This window comes from Balaenoptera physalus (assembly GCF_965194825.1).
Source record: "Balaenoptera physalus genome assembly, chromosome: 17".
Classification (NCBI taxonomy): domain Eukaryota; kingdom Metazoa; phylum Chordata; class Mammalia; order Artiodactyla; family Balaenopteridae; genus Balaenoptera; species Balaenoptera physalus.
The window spans coordinates 80,285,749-80,312,184 of record NC_138895.1 but is presented as its reverse complement, the minus strand read 5'-3'; the positions used below and the strand labels follow the sequence as shown (position 1 = coordinate 80,312,184).

At 38.4% G+C, this 26,436-nt stretch overlaps 1 long non-coding RNA gene across 2 annotated transcripts in view; it reads right to left on the bottom strand.

Moving 5' to 3' along the window:
• Positions 1-10,361: 10,361 nt before the first annotated feature.
• The window catches only part of LOC309646990, a 326,276-nt gene continuing 310,201 nt past the window's right edge, over positions 10,362-26,436 (bottom strand). For both annotated transcript variants that reach the window (XR_014255717.1, XR_014255718.1), the window contains one exon: positions 10,362-11,465. This is a non-coding gene — a long non-coding RNA (uncharacterized lncRNA). The remainder of the gene's footprint in view (positions 11,466-26,436) is intronic.

The following is a 26,436-nucleotide window of genomic DNA, read 5'->3' as shown; positions in this document are numbered from 1 at the left end:
TCCTGGCAATCTGTATATCTTCTTTGGAGAAATGTCTATTTAGGTCTTCTGCCCATTTTTGGATGGGTTGTTTGTTTTTTTGATATTGAGCTGCATGAGCTGCTTGTATATTTTGGAAATTAATCCTTTGTCAGTTGCTTAGTTTGCAAGTATTTTCTCCCATTCTGAGGGTTGTCTCTTTGTCTTGTTTATGGTTTCCTTTGCTGGGCAAAAGCTTTTAAGTTTCATTAGGTCCCATTTGTTTATTTGTGTTTTTATTTCCACTTCTCTAGGAGGTGGGTCAAAAGGATCTTGTTGTTATTTATGTCATAGAGTGTTCTACCTATATTTTCCTCTAAGAGTTTGATAGTGTCTGGCCTTACATTTAGGTCTTTAATCCATTTTGAGTTTATTTTTGTGTATGGTGTTAGGGAGTGTTCTAATTTCATGCTGTTACATGTAGCTGTCCAGTTTTCCCAGCACCACTTATTGAAGAGGCTGTCTTTTCTCCATTGTGCATTCTTACCTTCTTTATCAAAGATAAGGTGACCATATGTGCTTGGGTCTATCTCTGGGCTTTCTATCCTGTTCCATTGATCTATGTTTATTTTTTTGTGCCAGTATCATACTGTCTTGATACTGTAGCTTTGTAGTATAGTCTGAAGTCCAGGAGACTGATTCCTCGAGCTCCATTTTTCTTTCTCAAGATTGCTTTGGCTATTCAGGGTCTTTTGTGTTTCCATACAAATTGTGCATTTTTTTTTTTCTAGTTCTGTGAAAAGTTCCATTGGTAGTTTCATAGGGATTGCACTGAATCTGTAGATTGCTTTGGGTAGTATAGGCATTTTCACAATGTTGATTCTTCCAATCCAAGAACATGGTATATTTCTCCATCTGTTTGTATCATCTTTAATTTCTTTCATCAGTGTCTTATAGTTTTCTGCATAAAGGTCTTTTGTCTCTTTAGGTAGGTTTATTCCTAGGTATTTTATTCTTTTTGTTGCAATGGTAAATGGGACTGTTTCCTTAACTTCTCTTTCAGATTTTTCATCATTAGTGTATAGGAACGCAAAAGATTTCTGTGCATTAATTTTGTATCCTGCTACTTTACCAAATTCATTGATTAGCTCTAGTAGTTTTCTGGTAGCATCTTTAGGATTCTCTATGTATAGTATCATGTCATCTGCAAACAGTGACAGCTTTACTTCTTCTTTTCCTTTTATTTCTTTTTCTTTTCTGATTGCTGTGGCTAAAACTTCCAAAACTATGTTGGATAATAGTGGTGAGAGTGGGCAAGCTTGTCTTGCTCCTGATCTTAGAGGAAATGATTTCAGTTTTTCACCATTGAGAACGATGTTGGCTGTGGGTTTGTCATATATGGCCTTTATTATGTTGAGGTAAGTTCCCTCTATGCCTACTTTCTGGAGGGTTTTTATCATAAATGGGTGTTGAACTTTGTCAAAAGCTTTTTCTGCATCTATTGAGATGATCATATGGTTTTTTTCCTTCAATTTGTTAATATGGTGTATCACATTGGTTGATTTGCGTATATTCAAGAATCCTTGCATTCCTGGGATAAATCCCACTTGATCATGGTGTATGATCCTTTTAATGGCTGTTGGATTCTGTTTGCTAGTATTTTGTTGAGGATTTTTGCATCTATGTTCATCAGTAATACTGGCCTGTAGTTTTCTTTCTTTGTGACATCTTTGTCTGGTTTTGGTATCAGGGTGATGGTGGCCTCGTAGAATGAGTTTGGGAGTGTTCCTCCCGCTGCTATATTTTGGAAGAGTTTGAGAAGGATAGGTGTTAGCTCTTCTCTAAATGTTTGATAGAATTCGCCTGTGAAGCCATCTGGTCCTGGGCTTTTGTTTGTTGGAAGGTTTTTAATCACAGTCTTAATTCCAGTGCTTGTGATTGGTCTGTTTATATTTTCTATTTCTTCCTGGTTCAGTCTCAGAAGGTTGTGCTTTTCAAAGAATTTGTCCATTTCTTCCAGGTTGTCCATTTTATTTGCATATAGTTGCTTGTAGTAATCTCTCATGATCCTTTGTATTTCTGCAGTGTCAGTTGTTATTTCTCTTTTTTCATTTCTAATTCTGTTGATTTGAGTCTTCTCCCTTTTTTTCTTGATGATTCTGGCTAATGGTTTATCAATTTTGTTTATGTTCTCAAAGAACCATCTTTTAGTTTTATTGATCTTTGCTATTGTTTCCTTCATTTCTTTTTATTTCTGATCTGATCTTTATGATTTCTTTCTTTCTGCTCACTTTGGGGTATTTTTGTTCTTCTTTCTCTAATTGCTTTAGGTGTAAGGTTAGATTGTTTATTTGAGATGTTTCTTGTTTCTTGAGGTAGGATTGTATTGCTATAAATTTCCCTCTTAGAACTGCTTTTGCTGCAACCTATACGTTTTGGGTCGTTGTGTTTTCATTGTCATTTGTTTCTAGGTATTTTTTGATTTCCTCATTGATTTCCTCAGTGATCTCTTGGTTATTTAGTAGTGTATTGTTTAGCCTCCATGTGTTTGTATTTTTTACACATTTTTTCCTTTAATTGATATCTAGTCTCACAGCATTGTGGTCAGAAAAGATACTTGATACGATTTCAATTTTCTTAAATTTATCAAGGCTTGATTTGTGACCCAAGATATGATCTATCCTGGAGAATGTTCCATGAGCATTTGAGAAGAAAGTGTATTCTGCTGTTTTTGGATGGAATGTCCTATAAACATCAATTAAGTCCATCTTGTTTAATGTATCATTTAAAGCTTGTGTTTCCTTATTTATTTTCATTTTGGTTGATCTGTCCATTGGTGAGAGTGGGGTGTTAAAGTCCCCTACTATGATTGTGTTACTGTTAATTTTCCATTTTATGGCTGTTAGCATTTGCCTTATGTATTGAGGTGCTCCTATGTTGGGTGCATAAATATTTACAATTGTTTTATCTTCTTCTTGGATTGATCCCTTGATCATTATGTAGTGTTTGACCCCTTTTTTTTATATTGAGACTGACTTAAAATCATGGGGCACAGAATTCTCAATATAAAGTGGTCCCCGTTTGTCCTATCCATTCTTATCATGAGTGAATAAATTCAGGATCTTTACAGACCCTCAGGAATAGTAACGTCATTGCATCTAAAGGTTAGAATGTCTGGTTGCCATCAGAGGCTCTTCACATTACCCAAATAAATATTTGTGCTTAATAAGTGTTTTTTCAATGTGTAAATTGCCATTTTTAACAGATCCAGCAGCAGTACATCTCTTTGTTTTTCAGTGAGTTGACAGCAGCTGCTCCAATGAGGTGATTTCTCTGGCAAGGGTTAGTCTCTCAAATACGTTTCCATAATCTACTAGTTGGCTGAACTTGGCCAGTTTTCTGAACCTGACACTGTTGGCCTAAGTGGAATATGGCAGCGTTTTAGGTTGTTGCTGAATTAATGAATGAGGGAGTAAGGGAGTGGATGCCATATAGATTAGGACACCACAACGGTGCCACATGGTCAACTGCATGGTCAACGTCAGCACAAAGCACGTATCACCACACTCACAGTTCTGCAGGCCAATTAGGGTGCCCTACACCTGGCTGAGGACCGTGGGCCAGGCGAGGTTTCTCTGTCCTATGATTATTCATTCTGGTGGATCAAGAAAGATACCCAGGGCAGGTCCTTCTCGTGCTATGGCAGAGCCTCAGAAGAACAAGTCTAATGTATGAGTAACTCTTAAGTCTCTGCTTACATCACATTGTTAATATGCCATTTAAAGCAGCTTACATAGCTGAGCCCCAAATCAAGAGATAAGGAAGTATATTCTGCCTGCCATGAGGCCACTGTAAGTGCCATGTCTGACCTGAGTTGGGAGGTAGGTTTGAATGGGCTGAACTGTGTTCCCTTCAAATCCGTATGTTGAAGCCCTTCTCCCCAGTGTGACTGTGTTTGGAGACAGGGCCGTTAAGGAGGTAACTAAGGCTAAATAAAGTCATAAGGGTGAGCCCTAATCCAATAAGATTGATGTCCTTATAAAAAGCAGAAGAGACCCCAGGAGTGTGCTTTTACAGAGGAAAAAGTCATGTGAGGACACAGGGAGAAGGCAGGTGTCTGCTAGCCAAGGAGGGTGATCTCACAAGAAGAGAACCTGCCAGAACCTTGATCTTGGCCCTCTAGCCTCCAGATGCGTGAGAAGATAAATTTATGATGTTTAAGTCACCCAGTTTGTGGTATTTCCTATGGCAGCCTTGGAAGGCTAATGCAGAGGGTCCTGGAGATGGGAGTGGAAGGAGGGAATATTTGTTTAATAATATTTCTCAGATATGTTTTGCCACTGATATGCAAGTTATTTTCCAAATCCATTTGAGTCTGATGGGAGCAACGTTTAGAGAACTTTGCCACTTGCTTAAGAACTCACAGTCAGTAGGTGACAGAATAGGGCCTTGAAACAAAGACTTTTTAAGTCAAGCCCTTTACTCTTTTTATTGTATAATTTTTCCCTCAGTAGAATCCTAACTGGTAACATACATACAACAGTAGAACATTATGTGTATGGGGGATCAATGACCATATTTCCTAGAGCCTTGCTGGGATGATAAAGCACAAAGGATGAAACAAGATATTCAATGAAGTGCGAGCAAGACAAGCTGAATTAAGGGAGGCTAACGTGTGTCTAGGGCTAAGGTGACAAACTCTAGATTAAGCGTCCATTCCATTACTTAGAAGCACGATAAGAATGGCATATACCCCAGAGGTTTGTGTGAAAATAAATGAGATAATGTATGTATAAAGAAATAAGTACAATAAGTGTGCATTTATAATACTAAAACAATGATAGTTTTCACTGTTATTTTGTTACAATGTTAAATCTGACAGAGCAAATGACACATCCTTGAGACACATCTTTGATCATCATAACATGTATGATCCTTTACATCTCATTTCACTCATTATATTCTTGGAAAGATTTTCTGACTCCCATTATCAACTTGTGCTTACTATATGCAATGGTTAATTTTATGTGTCAACTTGAGTGGGCTATGGATGCCCAGATATTTGGTTAAACATTAAGTCTGGGTGTGTAAACGAGGGTGTTTTGATGAGATAAGCATCTGAATGGGTGGACTGAGTAGAACAGATGGCCCTCCCCAGTGTGAGGGGGCATCACCCAATCTGCTGAGGGTATGAATGGAACAAAAAGGTGGAGGGAAGAAGGAGCCTCTCTTTCTCTACTTCACTTGGCATCCATCCTCATTTGTCCAAAGCAGTCCTGGTTCTCAGACTTTCAGAATCTACACCTGGAATCTACACCATCATCTCTCTGGCTCTCAAGACTACAAACTACACCACCGACTTTCTTGGGTCTCCAGCTTGCAAACAGCAGATGGTATATCTTCTCAGCCTCCATGATCATGTACCCTATAATAGATCTCTTTATAGATATATGCTATCGGTTCTGTTTCTCTGGAGACCTCTGACTAATAACCTGTATTGATTCAATTTTCATATATTTTCAGACTTACACTTGTCTTTTTTAGCCACTAGTCTAAGGGCAGATACATGGTGAATTTTTACTATCATTTTCTTCATACCTATTAAACTGTACTATGCACCACTAATACATAATAGACACTCAGTAAAAACTTTTAATTAAAAAAGTTAAGTAATAAATGAATATATTTCTAATTTACATAGAGACTATTGTATTTTAGTAAGAATTTGTAATATAAGTTTACAACATCTTGGTCTCACTTCTATATAATAAAAAATTCTGAAATCTTCTGATTATAAAAGTAATAGGCATTTATTATATGGATTGAAAATAATGCTAATGAATGTAAAAATATTTTAAAATAAAATTGAAAATCACATTTAGAGTCAGTCTCTGTTAATATTTAATGACTTCCCTTGTAGTATATAATTTATAATTTCACATTATACAGAACTGACATCACAGTACATATTTTATCCTCCTATTTTCAATTAATATTATATCTTGATATTTTCCCATCATTAAAAATTTTGTCAAATATGTTTATGCCTGCATGCGTAAGTCAGTAATAAAATAATTTAGGTGTGTTAATGTAATCATGCCATGATAGGATTAAAATGAATACATTAACAGAATCTTTTCCCCCATATGGATACTTCCTTTAAGCCAAAGTTGTTTATTACCAAAACCACTGTGTGCTTAGTTAGTAAGCTGAAGTCAGTTTTCCACAGAAGCTAATATATTTATCACAGAGATTAATGAAATGGTATACTTAATACCCTCACACAATACTGGACAGCTGATATATGCCAGATGATATAAGTTTCATTCTGTACAAGTTAAGCTGCTATAATATTCACTTAACATATTAATAGGCTCTGTGGATGAGAATAAAGAAGTTAGCATGAGACAAGTTTTCTGCCCTTGCGTATGAGCAATCTATTTGAAGGACCAGACATAGACATGTGAAATAGTTGTAGAACCATCCTAGGGAATGAGACTAAGAATGCACAGGGTAGACAGCCGGTAGTGGTGGAATATGGAAGTGGAGAGTCTATCTGGATGGGTACAATCAAAAAGGTTTCCTGGAGAAGCTGGTCTTATCTAGTTCCTGAATAATGGAGTACGGTGGAGGAGTAATATTTACTCAGTGCCTGTTATAACCAGTCCTCATCTCCAATCCTTCAGCATCCTTCCAGAACCAGCAGTGACATTCCCATCTGAACACAGTCTGACTCCAAATCTATGCTCTTTAAATGGCACCCTTAAAGGGATAAGTAGAATGACAGGGAGGACAATGAGGCAGGGAATGGAATAAGCAAAAGCCCAGACAAGCATGGGACCTGGGGGTGAGGATGAGCAGTACACAAGGCAAGTATGTCCGAGGCGGAGTGGGGTGGGGTGCTTTGTAATGGGTTGAAAGCACAACTGTGATGAGGTTAAATAGACACAGTGGGGTCATACAGTAGGAGATGGTAAAGAACAAAAGATACAACTCCCGAGGATACCTCAGGACATTGATGCCCCAAGTGGTCCCATTGTCTTCCTGACTTCAATTTTGTATTTGGTTGACTGAAAACTGCTTAGAAAGAGAAATTAGTTAGAAAAATCTCTATTATTTTGGAAATATCCTAGTAGGTGTGTGTGTGTGTGTGTGTGTGTGTGTGTGTGTGTGTGTGTGTGAAATCATGGAATCCCATCTTCTCTATTACAGTGAAGATATAGTTGATTTTTAATGACAGTGAAGGTCTTTTATGCACATTAATATTTTTAGTCAAAACGAATCATTTTCATGTTCTATTATGGTGATTAGATATTAAAAGATCTGGTCCTTGCTCTCAGAGTGCTTTAAGCCTGATGGGACAGACAAATTGTGACGGGTGTTATGAAGGTAAGGTGTAGGGCATCATGAAGATATACAGAGCAGTGGTTGATCTAATCATGGAGTTCCAGAAAGTCTCCTGCTAGGAAATGTCGACTGACTTTAGATCTTTAGGAATAATTGGATAACCTGTGCAAATAGGGAAGGAAGGAAAACTCAGGCAGAGGAGTCTTACATTAGTGTCTTTATAATTTGACACATCAAGGCTCGTTTTAGAAAGAAAAAAAAAATCAAGGTGGGTGAAGTGTGGAGAAGAAGAGAGAACATCACGTCACATGCTATGGAAGGCTCAGCAGGGCTGGATCTTGCACGGCTTACAAGCCAAGGTAAGAAACTGACCTGTACCTCAAGAAAAATGAGGAGCCATTGAGTTTTCAGCAGAGCCTTGATATGACCAGATTTTAGTTAAAGGGAAGGGTTAGGATGAAGACAAAGAGTAGAATGAAACACCAAATGACATTTAGTCATTCAACAACTGGGCAAAGTGGAGCAAGTCAAGGAATGTTAGCCATAAGTAGTTGTAAAAGACATTGTTAACATTGTAATAATGTTAAAAAGAGCTGGGTTTTACACAAGGGTACAGGAGAAATGAGAAAGAATGCAGCTTCTACGCACAATCTACAGGGAGACACAGCATTTCAAATTAATGAGCACAGTACAGGATGATAGATGAGGGTCTGGAGTAATTAGGTTAAGATCAGAGGTACCAGAGTCCACCAGGCTAATTCACATTCAGGTCCTGGCACTTACCAGGGGTGAGATGTGCAGTCAGTTACCTAACTGCTATCTATGATCCTTACTTTTTATTTTCTTAAAATGTGAATAATCATTAACTCGCATTGTATAGGATTTGGGGAAGGATTACATATGATGTAGGTAAAGCAATTAGCACAGAGCATATAATCACCCAAGAATGTTAGATGTGACTGTTGTATACAGATTTCCAGCCCGTTTTTGTTGTAATGTTGTTATTCGAATCATCTTAATTATCGTGGTTTTAAGAGCTTTAATAGACATATTCTTTGGCATAGTGAAGTATTAGTGTGATCCATTTTCTAATAGGACTGATTTAGGAATAGGTCAGGGTAAGGGAAGATTTCAGAGAAGATAAAAGATTTGAGGTTGCGTCAACCAGGAATTCTACAGAGCACCTAGTAGCTCAGAAATGAATCTGCTACAGCTAACATTTATTGAGCTTTAGAAATATTTTGCAATTAATCCTCAAAACAATCATATGAGATGGATGCTACTATGATCCCCTTTTTATTGGGGAGGAAACTGAGGTGTAGAGGGGTTAAGTAATTTACCAGGGAGCATTCGATTGATAAGCAGAGAAGCTGGAATTTGAACCCCAAGAGTCTCTCACTCCAAAATGAGCATGCTTAATGACTAGGTGACCCTGCCTAGGTTACACTACAAAGGACAGTAGCGAAAGTGATTTGAATAACATTGCCATTGGATGAATTTCTGATTTCTGCGTGGGGTGGTATGGGCAATTTCACACAAAAAAAGACCATTTCCCAAAACAAATTACTGGGGAAACTCATGGAAAGGGATATGACACAAAGGTAGTATTATCATTATTTTTCTTTTTTTGAGGTTTCAGCATAAAAGATGCATCCTGGATTCCACATATCATGGAGTTTCATGTACTATTCAATCACCAGGGCAAGCAAAGGGAAGCTGTATTCACAGATAGATCCTGTCTGCAATCAGCCCTGAACTTCCTGTGTCCAGTTGAAGAAATGGTTTTCTTTGGTAATGCAGCATTTGATGCAGACGGATAGCCGAATTATTCCACAGTGCCTGAACACTCCCCAGCAAAATGACGAAGACTGGAGTCAATGTGATTTGCGCAGAGAACTGCTATTGCTCAAACTAGCCAACCAGCATTAACGTTTTGTACGAGGCTGATGAGTTCAGAGGCCTCTGGGATGAGCAGGGGCTATGGAATCAGAGGATACATCCTGCGAGTGTCCTTCAAGGCCAACTCAAATGTCATCTCCTCCCCAGCCACTGGGAGGAGCACGAATGGCTGGCAGGACACTTGGTGTACACTTCGCGCACTTTAGCACCCGTCACAGCACAGTATTAGACTTGCAATCCTCATGCCTCCTCAGTAACACCAATTTGTGGATGCTGATGAGAATCATTTTAAAATTTTCCCTACCCAAAGACCCTGAGTTCATGTGAGAAATTGTTTCATATACAACTTGAACATTACAGCTGGCTGCAGCTCTCCTGCGGTTGCTCCCCATTTCCTGCTTGTTCAACCTCCTTCTCCCACTGACCCAGCTTGCTGCCACTTCTACTAGAACACTGCATGTAGAGTCGTACTATGTCCAACTCACCAATCTCCCCTCTGCCTACTCCCATGCCAATGCCCCTGCAAGTCAATTAATCCTTTCAGTGACATAACCACGGTCTGCTCTGTCCTCCTGGGTCCACCTACACCTATCTCCTCTTCGGTAGGCAGGTGTCTCTGCTTTCTTCCCATTCTCTCATGCAGACGTGTGGGAGAAGGGCCAAGGTGTAGGTGCTGTAGTAGAGCAGGGTTGCATATTAAGAATTTTACCAATTTACCAAACATGTTAAATACGTCTCCCCAGGGTCCTTTGGGAGAGAGCCCATGGCATGCAGAGGATTCAACAAGATGGACTGGGGTTAGGCTTGGGTAGGTTAATGTCCGGCCACACTCCCTGCTCATGATTTCCTCTCCCTTCAGGCCCTCCAACCGTGGCCCTCTGTGCCTAGACTCTAACTCACTTCCAGTGCTCTTTTCTCTCCTGGGCATGCTGTCTCTCCTGACACTCTGCTTTTCATTGGTCTTTCTCACCCTATGTTTTTCAATCAGAGCTTTATAACTCTGAACATCCATGGCCAAGATTCATTTTCTTTCCCATGCTTCTCCTAGAAGCCATGGAAATAAAGGGATGCGGACAGTCCCACTGGATCGAAGTGAGGAGACTTGGTATCCAAAGAAAATGAAAATTAGTGGGAGTAAGAATTTCTCTTTCAAGATGGGGGGAGAGGTCTGACCTCCAATTTTACTATCTAAGAACCACAGTTTATATGAAATACCTCATATGCTTATATAACCAAGAAAGATAGTCACAGTGGCTTCACCCCAGAGAAAGAGAGCAGAGATACAGCATCAATTAAAACTACATGTCAGCATGTCCAAATCTCACCTCCAAACCATACAGCCCTGAATACATCTTAATTTGTTTGTTTTACATCATTATTTACTTGAACTCCTGTTTCTCTACCCACCAACTAGACTGTAAGTGCCTTGCACTCAGTGGCAATATCTTCATTTATATTTGTATTGTCATCTATATCATAGAGGTCACTTGAGGAACATTATCTCTACCATATGCCTCCCGATGTAATATTAAATGCAGAGTTATTTTAGCATTTGACAAAACAAATTATAAAAAGGACATAAGATATTTTATTACTCAACACTGACAGATAAGTAAACTGAAGCACAGAGACCATCTCTACCTCAAAGTCAAAGTCACCATAAGTAGAAAATCCTGTCCACAAAAACTGCAGCAAGTGACTACCCAGACTCCTTCATCAGGGAAAGCTACCTGTAGTCCATGCATCCATTTATCTGTCCATCCATCCATCTATTCATCCATTCATGCATTTAGTTATCGCAAACGTACTGGGCACTCATTATGCACCAGGCTATGTGATAGTCACTGATGATATAATATGAGCAAAAAAAAGAAATTGATCTCTACCCTCAAAGAGCCTGAAGTGTGGTGGAAAAACAGACATCCCTCAAATAGTCAAAATGCATGCGCAGCAAATGCACCATGAGCTGGCTACCTGGTGCAAATGCTCGGTAAACACTTTTTCACTGCACAGACCTGTCAGGCCCTGACTATGTACCCTGATGAGACATCACTCTTCTCTGGAGCCTTAGGCTCCCCTTCCAGCTACCCACATGTTTCCTCTCACCTCCTTCCCTGCTCCAACGCTGTCATCAGCCAGGGTGAATAGATGGGTACAAGCACGGACTTTTCTTCGCTGCTGTGTTGGCCATGGCTTTGATGCTAAGCAAGTGCTGGGGTTCCTCTGCATTTCCTTAAACTTTTTTTTTTTCTTTCCTGGGCCTGGAAAACAAGTAGAAGAGTAGCGTTAGAACTCTACTGAAGACTTGGTGTGACGGAAAGAAGGGTGCCCTCACTTTATGGGATGCTAAAAATGAGTGAATGTTCACTAAATGACTAATTTGTACACTGAATCTAGGGGGTGTCTGTCAAAAGCCAAAGTAGAAATATCAGCTAACATTAGTGGAATGCTCACACCTTCTCAGCTGCCCTTATCAAGTTTTCTGACGCTTATGGCTGTGACAGTAGAATATAGTTCACATTGTAGCCACAGCTCTTTAAATGCTCTCTACATTTGCCATGGTAAAAGTTTTAAGTAAATAAATAAGTTTAAAAAATAGCAAACACTTCATAGAGGGACTGTTGTTCACCCTTTATCCTTACGTGTCCCCAAAACCATTCAATAGCTTAAACACCCAGCCACCCACCCCATCATACGCACATACATGTGCACACAAATGCACACACATGGGAATTTAGGATTTTTTTTTAGAAGAGAATCACACAACTATTAGTAGCATCCAAAACTGTGAAACAATACAATACTCTGGTCTCTTCCGTGAGGGGATGTTTGTTACAGTTTAATCAAGGGGTCTGATGGGTGGAGGGATAAATTAGGAGTATGGGATTAACAGATACACACCACTGTATATAAAACAGATAAGCAAGAAGGATTTACTGTATAGCACAGGGAACTATATTCAATATATAACCTATAGTGGAAAAGAATCAGAAAAAAATATACATGTAGAACTGAATCACTTTGCTGTACACCTGAAACTAACACAATATTGTAAATCAAATATACTTCAAAACAAAAAAAATCTTGGGGTCAGATGGATCTGTACTTCATAATCATGTGGCCCTGGGATGTGACCTTGTTTTCTTGTGTGTCTCAGCTCTCCCATCTCTAAAATTAGGATAAAAATCCATATATTTTAAATATGTGATGACACACTTCAAGTTAGTGTCAAGCGGAGTGCTTGATGAGTTTTAGGACTGCAATAAAGTCAGTTCTCTACCACAGATCTGTTATTCAGGAAGATAAAGATACTTAAAGCATTCTGACAGCTCAGAGAAAATAAGCCAATTAAATTATCTTTTCACTATGACTTTTAAAAACCAAATATGATTTAAAAATGTGAACTTTGTATACATATGCCTTGATCTGATTATATGAGGACTTACCGCTTTTAAACGTGTTGGGATCCTAAAGCTGATTTCATTATTTACTCTGTATGAGGCTATTCTGAAGTAGGTGGATAAAGGCATGGGAGGCAACATAATTTGAACAGATAACAAATGTCTCAGACTTTTTTTTTTTTTTTTTAAATGAGGTAGCATGGCATAGCTGGAAAAAAAGCTGGATTAGGGGCCAGGAAACTGGATTAAAATTCTGGATTTTCTACGTCCATTAGGCTCGTTGAACAATATTTCTGAATCTCTGATCTCTTTTAGTTAAAAGGAGGTCAAATCACCTGTCTTATAATGTCATGCCAAAGCAGAGAACATAGATGAAGAGCCTAATGCACAGTCACTGCTCAGTGCAGAGCTGCTAAGCTTACACTAGGTCTGTGTGCACAATCTACGACAAGTGAAGTCTTACCACTATAACTCTCTCTATGTCTAACTTAGTACATACTTATGTTTCCTGAGAGAAAATTGGTTTGGATAAGGTTTTTTGAACATTTGTAATATATATTTTAGTTATAAAAAAAAGGTACTAAAATGATTGCAGAAATGTATATACACAGGGAAAACATAACTAGACCATGCCTCAGAATAAATGAGAAGTTCTGTGCATACTTTCCAACATTAAATTGGTAGGTTGAAAGCAGGTATATTGGCTCACTCTTTTAACTTTTAAATCGCTCACTCTTAAAATGAGGAAAAATAAATTGTATTTGTCATTTTCCATGATATTCCCGCCCTCATATGACTTCTTGTTGTATTGTTTGTATGCTTTCTCTACCAAAACGTGAGCAATTTTGACAGACCAGTCATGTCCTGTGTTTTAGCCATGGAGTCACACAGCTGGGACTGCTTCCAGATACACAATTCACCCACCATGTAGTCTTTGGCAAGTTACTGAAGCTATCTGAACTCCATTTTCTTGATCTGTAAAAGGGAGGCAGATATTTGCATTGAGCTTATAAGGTTGTTGTAGAGACTGAGTGAATTTTACATACTTAGAAATAAGCGTGGCTCATGGCAAGCAAATCAGTAGGAGATAGCTATCACGTCATCTCAAAACGCTCAGCAAATAGTAGGTAGTCAGTGAATGTTGCACGGTTGAATGAATAAATGAATGAATGAACAAATGAATGCATGACAAATGCAGTACCAGAGGATTGAAAAAAAGTCTGGATTTCAAGTTTGAGATCATTGCATGCCCATACTGTCCTATATGGGGCCTCCCTACTTCAGTTTTTAGAATGGGTTGGCATCGTATAAATAAACTCAGGTATCTTCCACCTTTGATCTTCAAGGATTCTGAGATGAGTATGAGGGCCCTCTGTTTGAATTCATACTGAGTGTTTCTAAAAAACACACAATGTCTAAGCACTTGTATTTATCAACAGGATGACCTGGGCTTTAGGCCAAATACTCATAGGAAACATTATGTTGAAAACAAATACTTCCAGGAAAGTGATTCTGCAAACTCACTGAGTGTTGGTTTTGTTCTTCTCTCAGGGCACTTTGATACGAAAAGAGAGAGAGAGAGGAGAGCTTTTCCTCAAGAAACAATTTCTTGGATAATTTCAATCTCATAAATGCTTTTGTTACTTCTGGCAACAGCAGAATGAAGAAGCACACAGCATGGGGAGAAGATGCAGCTCCACAGAAACTGCTCCAAGTTTGCGGGCAGTGGCCCCCCGCAGAGCCGATGAATGTTTCGTCAGCAGGCACTGACTTCCCCCGGCCAAGGCTGGGCAAGCGGGCCAAGCGCTGTCTAAATGCTGGAAGATGTGATCTTATGTGAAGAAAAGGTCAAAGAAGCATATCTGAACCCTGTTTCAATGACTAGATTTGCCATGTGGAGAGGCCAGTAAGTGACTCTTCACAGCAAAATCCTCTGCTCCATTCTTGGGATGCACCTGCCTTCTCCACTGATGTCCTGTTTCCTAAAGAGACAGAGCCATGGCAATAGGCTTTTTCAGGTAATTAGTACCTTCATCTGATGGAACTGGTGATATTGAAAGAAAAATAAGAAAGGGAAAGCAAAGCAATATGGAGGTGCTTGGGTACAAGGTCATGTTCTAAGGATGGTCTTTGAACTACAGGAAAGGATGGACGTAAGCAATGCTAACCCCCTTTCACCAGATCCCTGAATTTAATTGAAGTAAATGTGGCATAACTGCAATGTCAGAAACATCCTACAAGGGAAGGAAAGGGTGCAGTAAACTTAGCATAAATCAGTTTATCACAATCCATATATGTTTGGGTTTACTGCATGAACAGCAGTGCAAGACTGAAGAAAATTTAAATATTTGCCATAAGCAACTTTATATTTTAGAAAAATCTTCTAGTGGTATTATAGATTATGCTTAGGAGGAAAGTAGGGGTGAAAGCTGGAGGCAAGGAATACAAAGAGAGTACTGCTGGGATAGTCCAGAAAAGATTTAATAATCAAGATGATGTCCATGTTGGGGCATAGCTGTGGCAAATATTTAGGAGTTATAAGGATGTACAGGACTTAGTTATTTGGTATGGAAATTAAGAGAGTGGGAGGTGAATGCCAGATATATACTGTAGATTATTCTTTCTACATCCCTCCTTTTCTTCCTTCTTTCATTCTTTCTAACAGACATTTAGAAAACATTCCTATATACCAGATACTGTGTGTGGCAGACTGCAATATCCAAAGATGATCTAGACAATAGATTTCATCCCAAATGTTCTTCCAACAAAGTGATGTTGACACTCCTCCATTAAATGATGAGGTCTGTACCGCCTCCTCTCAAATTTGGGCATGGAACAACATTCCATCTAGGTTCTCATGAACATTATGTGATGGGAGTGACTCTGTGTCACTTTTGAGATTAGGTCATAAAAGTTAATATAGCTTGTGCCTGACCCATTCTCTCTCAGGGCAACAGCCCTTAAAACTCAGCCACCATATTGTGAGGAAGCCCAAACCACATGGAGAGACCAAGAGTAGATGCAGTCCCATCTCAGGTCTCAACTAATAGCATCAACTGGCAGACATGTTGAGTGGGTGAGTGAACCTTCACATGACTCCAGAATGTGAGTCACCTTAGATGGTGCTGAAATATGCAGAGATGATCTATTCTCCCCAAGCCTTACCTGACTTGCAGATCTCTGAGTAAAATACATATTGTCATTGTTTTAAGCCTTTAATTTTTGAGTAAATATATTAGCAGTTACAGAAACATTCTATCCTATTATGGGATTGCAAAGTTGAATAATACTAATTCTTCCTTCCCAATAAGATAGTCTCATAAGTTAGACACATAAACACCCAATAGCAAAATGAGATTAGTACAAAGGAAAACATGTTCAAGGTTAAATGGAGGTGTAACAGAAAGATAACTTTCTTAGTAATTGATGCCTATTTCAGATGCTCACTGCTTACCTGCAAGCACATCCAAAATCTTGGCATATGCCATACTTGATGTTTTAGACAGTATGTCTTGAAGACTCTATACTAAGTGCTGGTAAATATGACCCTTTCTAACAAGGAACCAGCCATTGCTGAGACGTCTCAACAAAAGAGAAAGAAAAGGGAGTCCTCCTATATTTATAAATTGTTTGCAAGATACAGTTAAGATTTAAGATCTCACCACATAGGTCCAAGTGTAGTTGAAATAGACAAGTCTGGATATCCCTTATTGCCTGAAGTCCTATCAGCTGACTCTAACAATCCGCCCTTGCTAGTATGGATGGAGAATCTGTACACCCTATTCGGCCATTCTGACATGTAAATGAGCAGGTGTCATTTGCATGACAGCTCATAAGTCCTGCAGAAACCCCAAAACAAACCTCAAAATACTATCAAATTTTCTGGGGTCAGGTGCCATAAATACGTACGTAATTTTACCACTGGGACATTAGCCTTTGAATGCACTGTCTTGGCTGTATTTTAGATGACACGTATTGGACAACTAACACTTGTGCCACAACGGCAAACTGGGGCTCCACTTCCATGAGTGTGTGGATGTCCTGTCACAGTGAGTAGCATTTTGTTTTAAAAAAAACAAACTCTTCGGCTTAAGAAGCAGATGGCTAGGATTAGTGTTTTTGCTGTGCATGAGTCCATAAAAGGGATACTGCTTAGTCTGGAGTGGGAGATAGCTTGTCTATTAAGATATAAACTTAGTCTCTCAATAGCCTGAGAGACTTACAAGATGATAACAGTACAATTGAATAGAAAGTACTCAAGGGTCTCAAAGTGGATAAAGAGACTCGTTCTGATAGTCAATAATCCAGGGTTACAAGCAGTTTTGTTGAGTGGTTCAATGCAAAGACTTTGTGTCGGATGAACCTGGATTCAAGTTCACGCTTAGTCATTTATTTGCTACCAAGTTACTTGATCTTTAAAAGCCTCGTTTAAAAGCAACGGCATGATAACACTATGAGAACAAGGCTTATATTGTTATTTTGTTATCTGGGATGCTGGTAGATGGATGTGACATCACATGCAGGTATGATGTCAGATGAAGGATTTCTATGGGAGACAGGGATTTAGGAGTAATGATTGTATAAGATGGAGCTAGAATCATGGGAGTGGGAGAGCCAAAGATCCAGAGATTAAAACAAAAAGAGACTTATTTTATATATCTCTGTATCTACATATTAGCATTATACACGCATCACACAGCATACAAGGGTGGAGTAGAGGCGGAAGAGCCAGAAGGACTCAACGCATAGGAAGACACAAAGGAGAGGGGCAAGAACTGTGGAAAACTACAAGGAGAGTGTTTCACCTAGAATCTTAAAAAGTAGCAAGCGAAAAAATACCTTACTTGTTATCAGTCCATTCTGCCGCATTCCATTCCGTATTTTCAGTGTGTCTGGGGACCTCTGTATTGTAAGTGGAATATTTATCCTGGCTAATAACAACCGTAAAGCAAGCAATTAATCCTTAATATATTGGAAAGGAGCGGCTTCCCAACAGGTAGATATTTCCTTAGGTGAGTGGTAGAACAGTTAATCTTTATTGTAAGTCACCAGCATGTTAGAATTATTTATCTTGGAATGGATTCTTGCAACTCCTGCTGTTTTCTTCCTTATATCTAGTAACTGTCACGCTGTGTGACTAGGTGGGTCTGTTCTGGCTTGAGGAAGGACCCAATTCAAAGGAGAGTAGGGGTCCATTTCCAAGGAGAGGCATTTCCTAACAAAGCCCCGGGGGTGGGGGGGTGGGGTTTTCTGCCTCTGCATCTTCCTAGAAGAAACCGCGGGATGCCACCTTCATTCATCTCTTGTTCAGAAGGCAATCTTCTGCATGCTATTAGAGATATTCTAATCAGCATGCCTAATTACAAGCCCTGTGAATCACTTTGAAAGAAAAAAAAAATATGTTCCTTACAATAAAGGCAAAAAGAGAGACAAATTAACAATCACTTCCCATGCTAGGGTGTGATAAACTTACTGGCTGGATTGAGACAGACTGATTCCAGATTTCAATTCCCCCAGTGTTAGGAGGAATGTTCAAAATTGGGAACAGTCAGATTTCTCGTTATATTCTTTTCTCACAAAGATAGGCAGTTGAAAGGGAAAATAAAGTCAATATGGTTGGAACTTTAATAAAATAGGAACCCTATTAAATAAATTGGCTTCTAGCCTGGTATCTGCCTTTAATCAACGAGATGGTCATGTAGGGCCTCTTGACTTCTCTCTTGAAGAGGAGATGTATCAGGAGGTGCTGATGTTATTACTACCAGGGTCCCCTTTCATTATTCTTCCTGAAATTTAGTGTTCATAATAATTTCAATGAAGCCCTGAGTGAGTTCAGTGCATGAGAGTGAGCATGGCACAGGGGTCAAATGGTGGCTTCAGAGCACTCTGACCTAACCTATATGAACAAGGTCGTCTGCAAAGGGAGGGAGGACTCTGGCACTGAATCCCTGCTCTGCCTCGTGCTGCCTGTAGCATCCCTGTGCCTCAGTTTCCTTATCTGTAAATGGGAGTGAAAATAGCGGTACCTTCCTCATAATGTCATGAGGTTTAAATGAATGGATGTTTGTTAAATGACATCAGAACGGTGTCTGACACATGATTGTATGTAACTGTTTCTTAAATAAAAAGAAGCCTTAAGCTCCACAAGCCCATGATAACAGCATGACCTTAAGTTGGGGCACTACTGCCCAAGTCACTGGGAAGAGTTGATGTTCAAAGCCCTTCAGGCATTGATCTTTACCTCTCTCGGCTTCAGGCATTGATCTTACCAAGTCTGATCCTGCTTGTTGCCAGACTTGATCTTATGCTAAAATAAATGTAAACCATGCCACAGTGGGGCCTGATAGAACTTCTCTTGAATTGACTTATCTGACTACTTTTACTTCTTAGAAAACAGCCACATGGCTTTCCTCTCTTCTATATCACAGAGCAGGCAGTGATCAATCCCTCCCACCCAACACCCTTTACAACTTTTCTCTCTCCTTATTACTCACTCACATCTCAACTTTTCTTTTTCCTTCCCTTAGAACCTGACGCCACTACAAAACCTGAGGGACTAAAGACATCCCCACATGTATATATTCTACACCCTCCCCCAAACACCTCTTCAAATATGTCCTTTCCCTCCTCAGAAGGCCTGTCTCTCAATGTCCATCTCACTGAGATTCTATGAATAAAAGACTGTTTGCTATTAACTCCCTATTCCTCCTTGATAGACCAACAAGGATAAATGACAGAGATGAGTCTAATTTGGACACATTCAGTATTCATTCATTAAACAAATATTGACTAAGCTCCAAGAAATGTGTTTGGGGAAATAAGTAAATACACATATATATTATTTTCTCCCACTTTCATATAAATGGGAGAAAATTAAGCACACAGTTTCTGTACATGATTTTATTACATTATTTCATGTTGTGATATTTTCAAATTAGTCCTTTAAAAGCTTGTAATGGTTTTATGACAGAGGAATAGATAAAGAAGATGTGGTACATATATTCAGTGAAATATTACTAAGCCATAAAAAGAACAAAATAATGCCATTTGCAGCAACATGGATGGACCTGGAGATTGTCATACTGAGTGAAGTAAGTCAGACAGAGAAAAACAAATATAATATGATATCACTTATATGTGGAATCTAAAAAAATGGTACAAGTGGACTTATTTACAAAATAGAAACAGAGTCACAGATGTAGAAAACAAACTTATAGTTACCAGGGGGAGAAGAGGGGAGGGATAAATTGGGATATTGAGATCGACATATACACACTACTATATATAAAATAGATAACTAATAAGGACCTACTGTATAGCACAGGGAACTCTACTCAATACTCTGTAATGGCCTATACGGGAAAAGAATCTAAAAAAGAGTAGATATATGTATATGTATAACTGATTCACTTTGCTGTACACCTGAAACGAACACAACGTTGTAAAACAACTATACTCCAATAAAAACTTTAAAAATTAAAAAAATAAAAGCTTGTGATGGTTTTAAAATACATCTGTCAATGTATTTACTCCTGTGATCAAAAGTGAGTCTAATTACTCTACACAGAAATATGGGCAAGGCTTAGAGACTCAACACACAGAGGCTAAAAATAGAAGATGGCAGAAGTGACACTGCATCACTTCTGAGGCTGGATCTTAACAGTCTTACAAGATCTTAGAAGGTCACACACCTTTCACCACTATTCCTTGGGATGGTTGCTTCTGAAAACCCAGCTATCATGCTATGAGGAGATGTGTTCTTGTTGAGAGTCCTAGATAAGGACCAAGCAGGCAGCCAGAGTTCTTCAGAGGATTCTGAGCCCAACCTTCCAGACACTCAGATGACATCACATGGAGCAGAAAGGAGCCATCTGTCCTAACTGCTGGTGGATGATCTAAATAAAAGACTGCAGTGACTCTAACCACCATGTTATGTGGTGGCTTGTTGCATAGTAGGTAACTAGAGCCTCCCTGATACATTATATAAGCCACTCCCCTCCCTTGATCTATAATCCAGATCTCCTCTTTCAGGATCCAAGTTCCATCTCCAATAAAGAGTCCATCCCAAAACTAGCTTAAATATTTTCACTTGCAGGTTTTATGTGCATTTGGGTCAGTGGAGGTTTCTCTGTACTGATAGTGGTAAAGGTCTTAAAAGGCCACACAGATTTCATCTGGCATTCTTTGGGATGTTTCCCTTCTCCATATAACTTTGACTCTGAGTAATTCCACCCTTGAAAGTCTTTGGCAGGTACGTTCCTCTATCATGCAATGACAAGAATGCGGCACTTAGAGTCAAAAGAACTTTCTGTGTATCACCTCTACCATGCCTTCTGAGTTTATTATTTCTCAGCCTCTATTTCTCAATTTCTAAAATGATATTAAGTTAATCTATACTAAAATGTATTTGAGAGTTTATATGAAAGCGATTTCAAAGGTGAAAAGTACTATACAAATTTTACATATTACTATTATTGTTAAAGACATATGTATTTTAATGACATGTTAGCAATATCAAGGGGATATTTTAGGGCAGTAATTAACAAATTTGTTAGAGATTCCAAAGTGGCCACTGTGTTTTTACAGTTCTAATCCAATGTAATAAATGCTACAGGTGCAGATCAGCTGATGAAAATAAAGTTTACCCTGTATTAATATGCTTGCACATTTTACTGCTGCCTTTGAAAATAGATTTCTATTTTAATTTGGAAACAGATGTTTGGAATATATTTTGAAATGAGTTGAACAGTGCTTATTCATGAGGAATTTTGATCTTGTGACAGCTGAAGTTAATATTGACCATACTGAATTTCCATAACAGTCCCAGTATTTGAAAGCCACGGTGATTCTAAAGGTGTCAGTAATTTAGTTATTATCATTAGCACAAGCCTCTAGGGGACATTTTAATTGCAGATCATAATGACAGAACATTTATAACACTGTTCATTAATACATTATTTAATGCAAACCTATGAAAAATGTAATTGCTGTTAAATGAAGTGTATCAGATAACATTCCAAGAGATTTAATTTGTAATAAAAATAGGGCTGCTTAGTGTTTGAGGGTATGGAGTAGTCTGGGGGAATATTAGGTATAGGAGGAGTTTTGAAATATGAAAATCACTTTAGTACCTAGTAGTTTGAGCCATTTGCATCATAAAAAATAATATCTAGCAATTCAGTATGGCATAGTTTTACAAATATAGATTCTGGAGAACAATTCCTCCACTATTAATTAGCTATATGCAATTGGGCATATTGTTTAAACTGCCTGGGCCTACGTTCCCTTATCATCAAAACTGAGTAATCAGAGCTGTACCCACCACCATTCCCTCCCACCAGGAAACTTGCACAAACCTCTTAGATAGCCTCATTCACCAGAGGGCAGAGAGCAGAAGCAAGAAGAACTACAATCCTGCAGGCTGGGGAACAAAAACCACATTCACAGAAATATAGACAAGATGAAAAGGCAGAGGGCTATGTACCAGATGAAGGAACAAGATAAAACCCCAGAAAAACAACTAAATGAAGTGGAGATAGGCAACCTTACAGAAAAAAAATTCAGAATAATGATAGTGAAGATGATCCAGGACCTTGGAAAAAGAATGGAGGCAAAGATCGAGAAGATGCAAGAAATGTTTCACAAAGACCTAGAAGAATTAAAGAACAAACAGAGATGAACAGTACAATAACTGAAATGAAAAACACACTAGAAGGAATCAATAGCAGAATAACTGAGGCAGAAGAACCGATAAGTGACCTGGAAGACAGAACGGTGGAATTCACTGCTGTGGAACAGAATAAAGAAAAAAGAATGAAAAGAAATGAAGACAGCCTAAGAGACCGCTGGGACAACATTAAAGGCAACAACATTCGCATTATAGGGGTCCCAGAAGGAGAAGAGAGAGAGAAAGGACCCGAGAAAATATGTGAAGAGATGGTCATAGGAACACACATATCGATAATTACCTTAAACGTGAATGGATTAAATGTTCCAACCAAAAGACACAGGCTCGCTGAATGGATACAAAAACAAGACCCATATATATGCAGCTTATAAGAGACCCACTTCAGACCTAGGGACACATACAGACTGAAAGTGAGGGGATGGAAAAAGATATTCCATGCAAATGGAAATCAAAAGAAAGATGGACTAGCAATACTCATATCAGATAAAGTAGACTTTAAAATAAAGAATGTTACAAGAGACAAGGAAGGACACTATATAATGATCAAGGGATCAATCCAAGAAGAAGATATAACAATTATAAATATATATGCACCCAACATAGGAGCACCTCAATACATAAGGAGACTGCTAACAGCTATAAAAGAGGAAATCGACAGTAACACAATATTAGTGGAGGACTTTAATACCTCACTTACACCAATGGACAGATCATCCAGACAGAAAATTAATAAGGAAACACAAGCCTTAAGTGACACAATAGACCAGATAGATTTAATTGATATTTATAGGACATTCCATCCAAAAACAGCAGATTACACTTTCTTCTCAAGTGCACATGGAACATTCTCCAGGATAGATCATATCTTCGGTCACAAATCAAGCCTCAGTAAATTTAAGAAAACTGAAATCATATCAAGCATCTTTTCTGACCACAACGCTACGAGATCAGAAATCAATTACAGGGGAAAAAATGTAAAAAACACAAACACATGGAGGCTAAACAATACGTTACTAAATAACCAAGAGATCACTGAAGAAATCAAAGAGGAAATAAAGAAATACCTAGAGACAAATGACAATGAAAACACGACAATCCAAAACCTATGGGATGCAGTTAAAGCAGTTCTAAGAGGGAAGTTTATAGCAATACAATCCTACCTCAAGAAACAACAAATATCTCAAATAAACAACCTAACCTTACACCTAAAGGAACTAGAGAAAGAAGAACAAACAAAACCCAAAGTAGAAGGAAAGAAATCATAAAGATCAGAGCAGAAATAAATGAAATATAAACAAAGAAGACAATAGCAAAAATCAATAAAACTAAAACCTGCTTCTTTGAGAAGATAAACAAAACTGATAAACCATTAGCCAGACTCATCAAGAAAAAGAGGGAGAGGACTCAAATCAATAAAATTAGAAATAAAAAAGGAGAAGTTACAACAGACACCGCAGAAATACAAACCATCCTAAGAGACTACTACAAGCAACTCTATCACCCAAAAAATGGACAACCTGGAAGAAATGGACAAATTCTTAGAGAGGTATAACCTTCCAAGACTGAACCAGGAAGAAACAGAAAATATGAACAGACAAATCACAAGTAATTAAATTGAAACTGTCATTAAAAATCTTCAAACAAACAAAAGTCCAGGACCAGATGGCTTCACAGGTGAATTCTATCAAACATTTAGAGAAGAGCTAACACCCATCCTTCTCAAACTCTTCCAAAAAATTGCAGAGGAAGGAACACTCTCAAACTCATTCTATGAGGCCACCATCACCCTGATACCCAAACCAGACAAAGATACTACAAAAAAAGAAAATTAAAGACCAATATCACTGATGAATATAGATGCAAAAATTCTCAACAAGATATTAGCAAACAGAATCCAACAACACATTAAAAGGATCATACACCATGATCAACTGGGATTTATCCCAGGGATTCAAGGATTCTTCAATATATGCAAATCAATCAATGTGATACACCATACTAACAAATTGAAGACGAAAAACCATATGGACATCTCAATAGATGCAGAAAAAGCTTTTGACAAAATTCAACACCCATTTATGATAAAAACTCTCCAGAAAGTGGGCATAGAGGGAACCTACCTCAACATAATAAAGGTCATATACAACAAACCTACAGCAAACATCATTCTCAATGGTGAAAAAATGAAAGCATTTCCTCTAAGATCAGGAGCAAGAGAAGCTTGCCCACTCTCACCACTATTATTCAACATAGTTTTGGAAGTCCTAGCCACGAAATCAGAGAAGAAAAAGAAATAAAATGAATACAAATTGAAAAGAAGAAGTAAAACTGTCACTGTTTGCAGACGACATGATACTATACATACAGGATCCTAAAGATGCCACCAGAAAACAACTAGAGCTGAGCTAATCAATGAATTTGGTAAAGTTGCAGGATACAAAATTAATGCACAGAAATCTCTTGCATTCCTATACACTAATGATGAAAAATCTGAAAGAGAAATTAAGGAGACACTCCCATTTACCATTGCAACAAACAGAATAAAATACCTAGGAATAAATCTACCTAGGGAGACAAAAGACCTGTATGCAGAAAACTATAAGACACTGCTGAAAGAAATTAAATATGATACAAACAGATGGAGAGCTATACCATGTTCTTGGACTGGAAGAATCAACATTGTGAAAATGACTATATTACCCAAAGCAATCTACAGATTCAATGCAATTCCTATCAAATCACCAATGGCATTTTTTTACAGAACTAGAACAAAAAAAGCCTTAAAATTTGTATGGAGACACAAAAGACCTCGAAGAGCCAAAGTGGTCTCGAGGGAAAAAAACGGAGCTGGAGGAATCAGACTCCCTGTCTTCAGACTGTACTACAAAGCTACAGTAATCAAGACAATATGGTATTGGCACAAAAACAGAAATATAGATCAACGGAACAGGATAGAAAGCCCAGAGATAAACCCACGCACCTATGGTCAACTAATCTATAGCAAAGGAGGCAAGGATATACAATGGAGAAAAGAAGGTCTCTTCAATAAGTGGTGCTGGGAAAACTGGACAGCTACATGTAAAAGAATGAAATTAGAACACTCCCTAACACCATACACAAAAATAAACTCAAAATGGATTAGAGGCCTAAATGTAAGACTGGACACTATAAAACTCTTAGAGGAAAACATAGGAAAAACCCTCTTTGACATAAATCACAGCAAGATCTTTTTTGATCCACCTCCTAGATTAATGGAAATAAAAACAAAAATAAACAAATGGGACCTAATGAAACTTCAAAGCTTTTGCCCAGCAAAGGAAACCATAAACAAGACGAAGAGACGACCCTCAGAATGGGAGAAAATATTTGCAAACAAATCAACGGACAAAGGATTAATCTCCAAAATATATAAACAGCTCATGCAGCTCAATATTAAAGAAACAAACACCCCAATCCAAAAATGGGCAGAAGACCTAAATAGACATTTCTCCAAAGAAGACATACAGATGGCCAAGAAGCACATGAAAAGCCGCTCAACATCACTAATCATTAGAGAAATGCAAATGAAAACGACAATGAGGTATCACCTCACACCAGTTAGAATGGGCATCATCAGAAAATCTACAAACAACAAACGCTGGAGAGGGTGTGGAGAAAAGGGAACCCTCTTGCACTGTTGGTGGGAATGTAAATTGATACAGCCACTATGGAGAACAGTATGGAGGTTCCTTAAAAAACTAAAAATAGAATTACCATATGATCCAGCAATCCCACTACTGGGCATATACCCAGAGAACACCGTAATTCAAAAATACACTTGCACCTCAATGTTCACCGCAGCACTATTTACAATAGCCAGGACACAGAAGCAACGTAAATGCCCATCGAAGGACGAATGGATAAAGAAGTTGTGGTACATATATACAATGGAATATTACTCAGCCATAAAAAGGAACGAAATTGAGTCATTGGTAGAGATGTGGATGGACCTAGAGACTGTCATACAGAGTGAAGTAAATCAGAAAGAGAAAAACAAATATCGTATATTAACGCATATATGTGGAACCTAGAAAAATGGTACAGAGGAACTGGTTTGCAGGGCAGAAATTGAGACACAGATGTAGAGAATAAATGTATGGACAC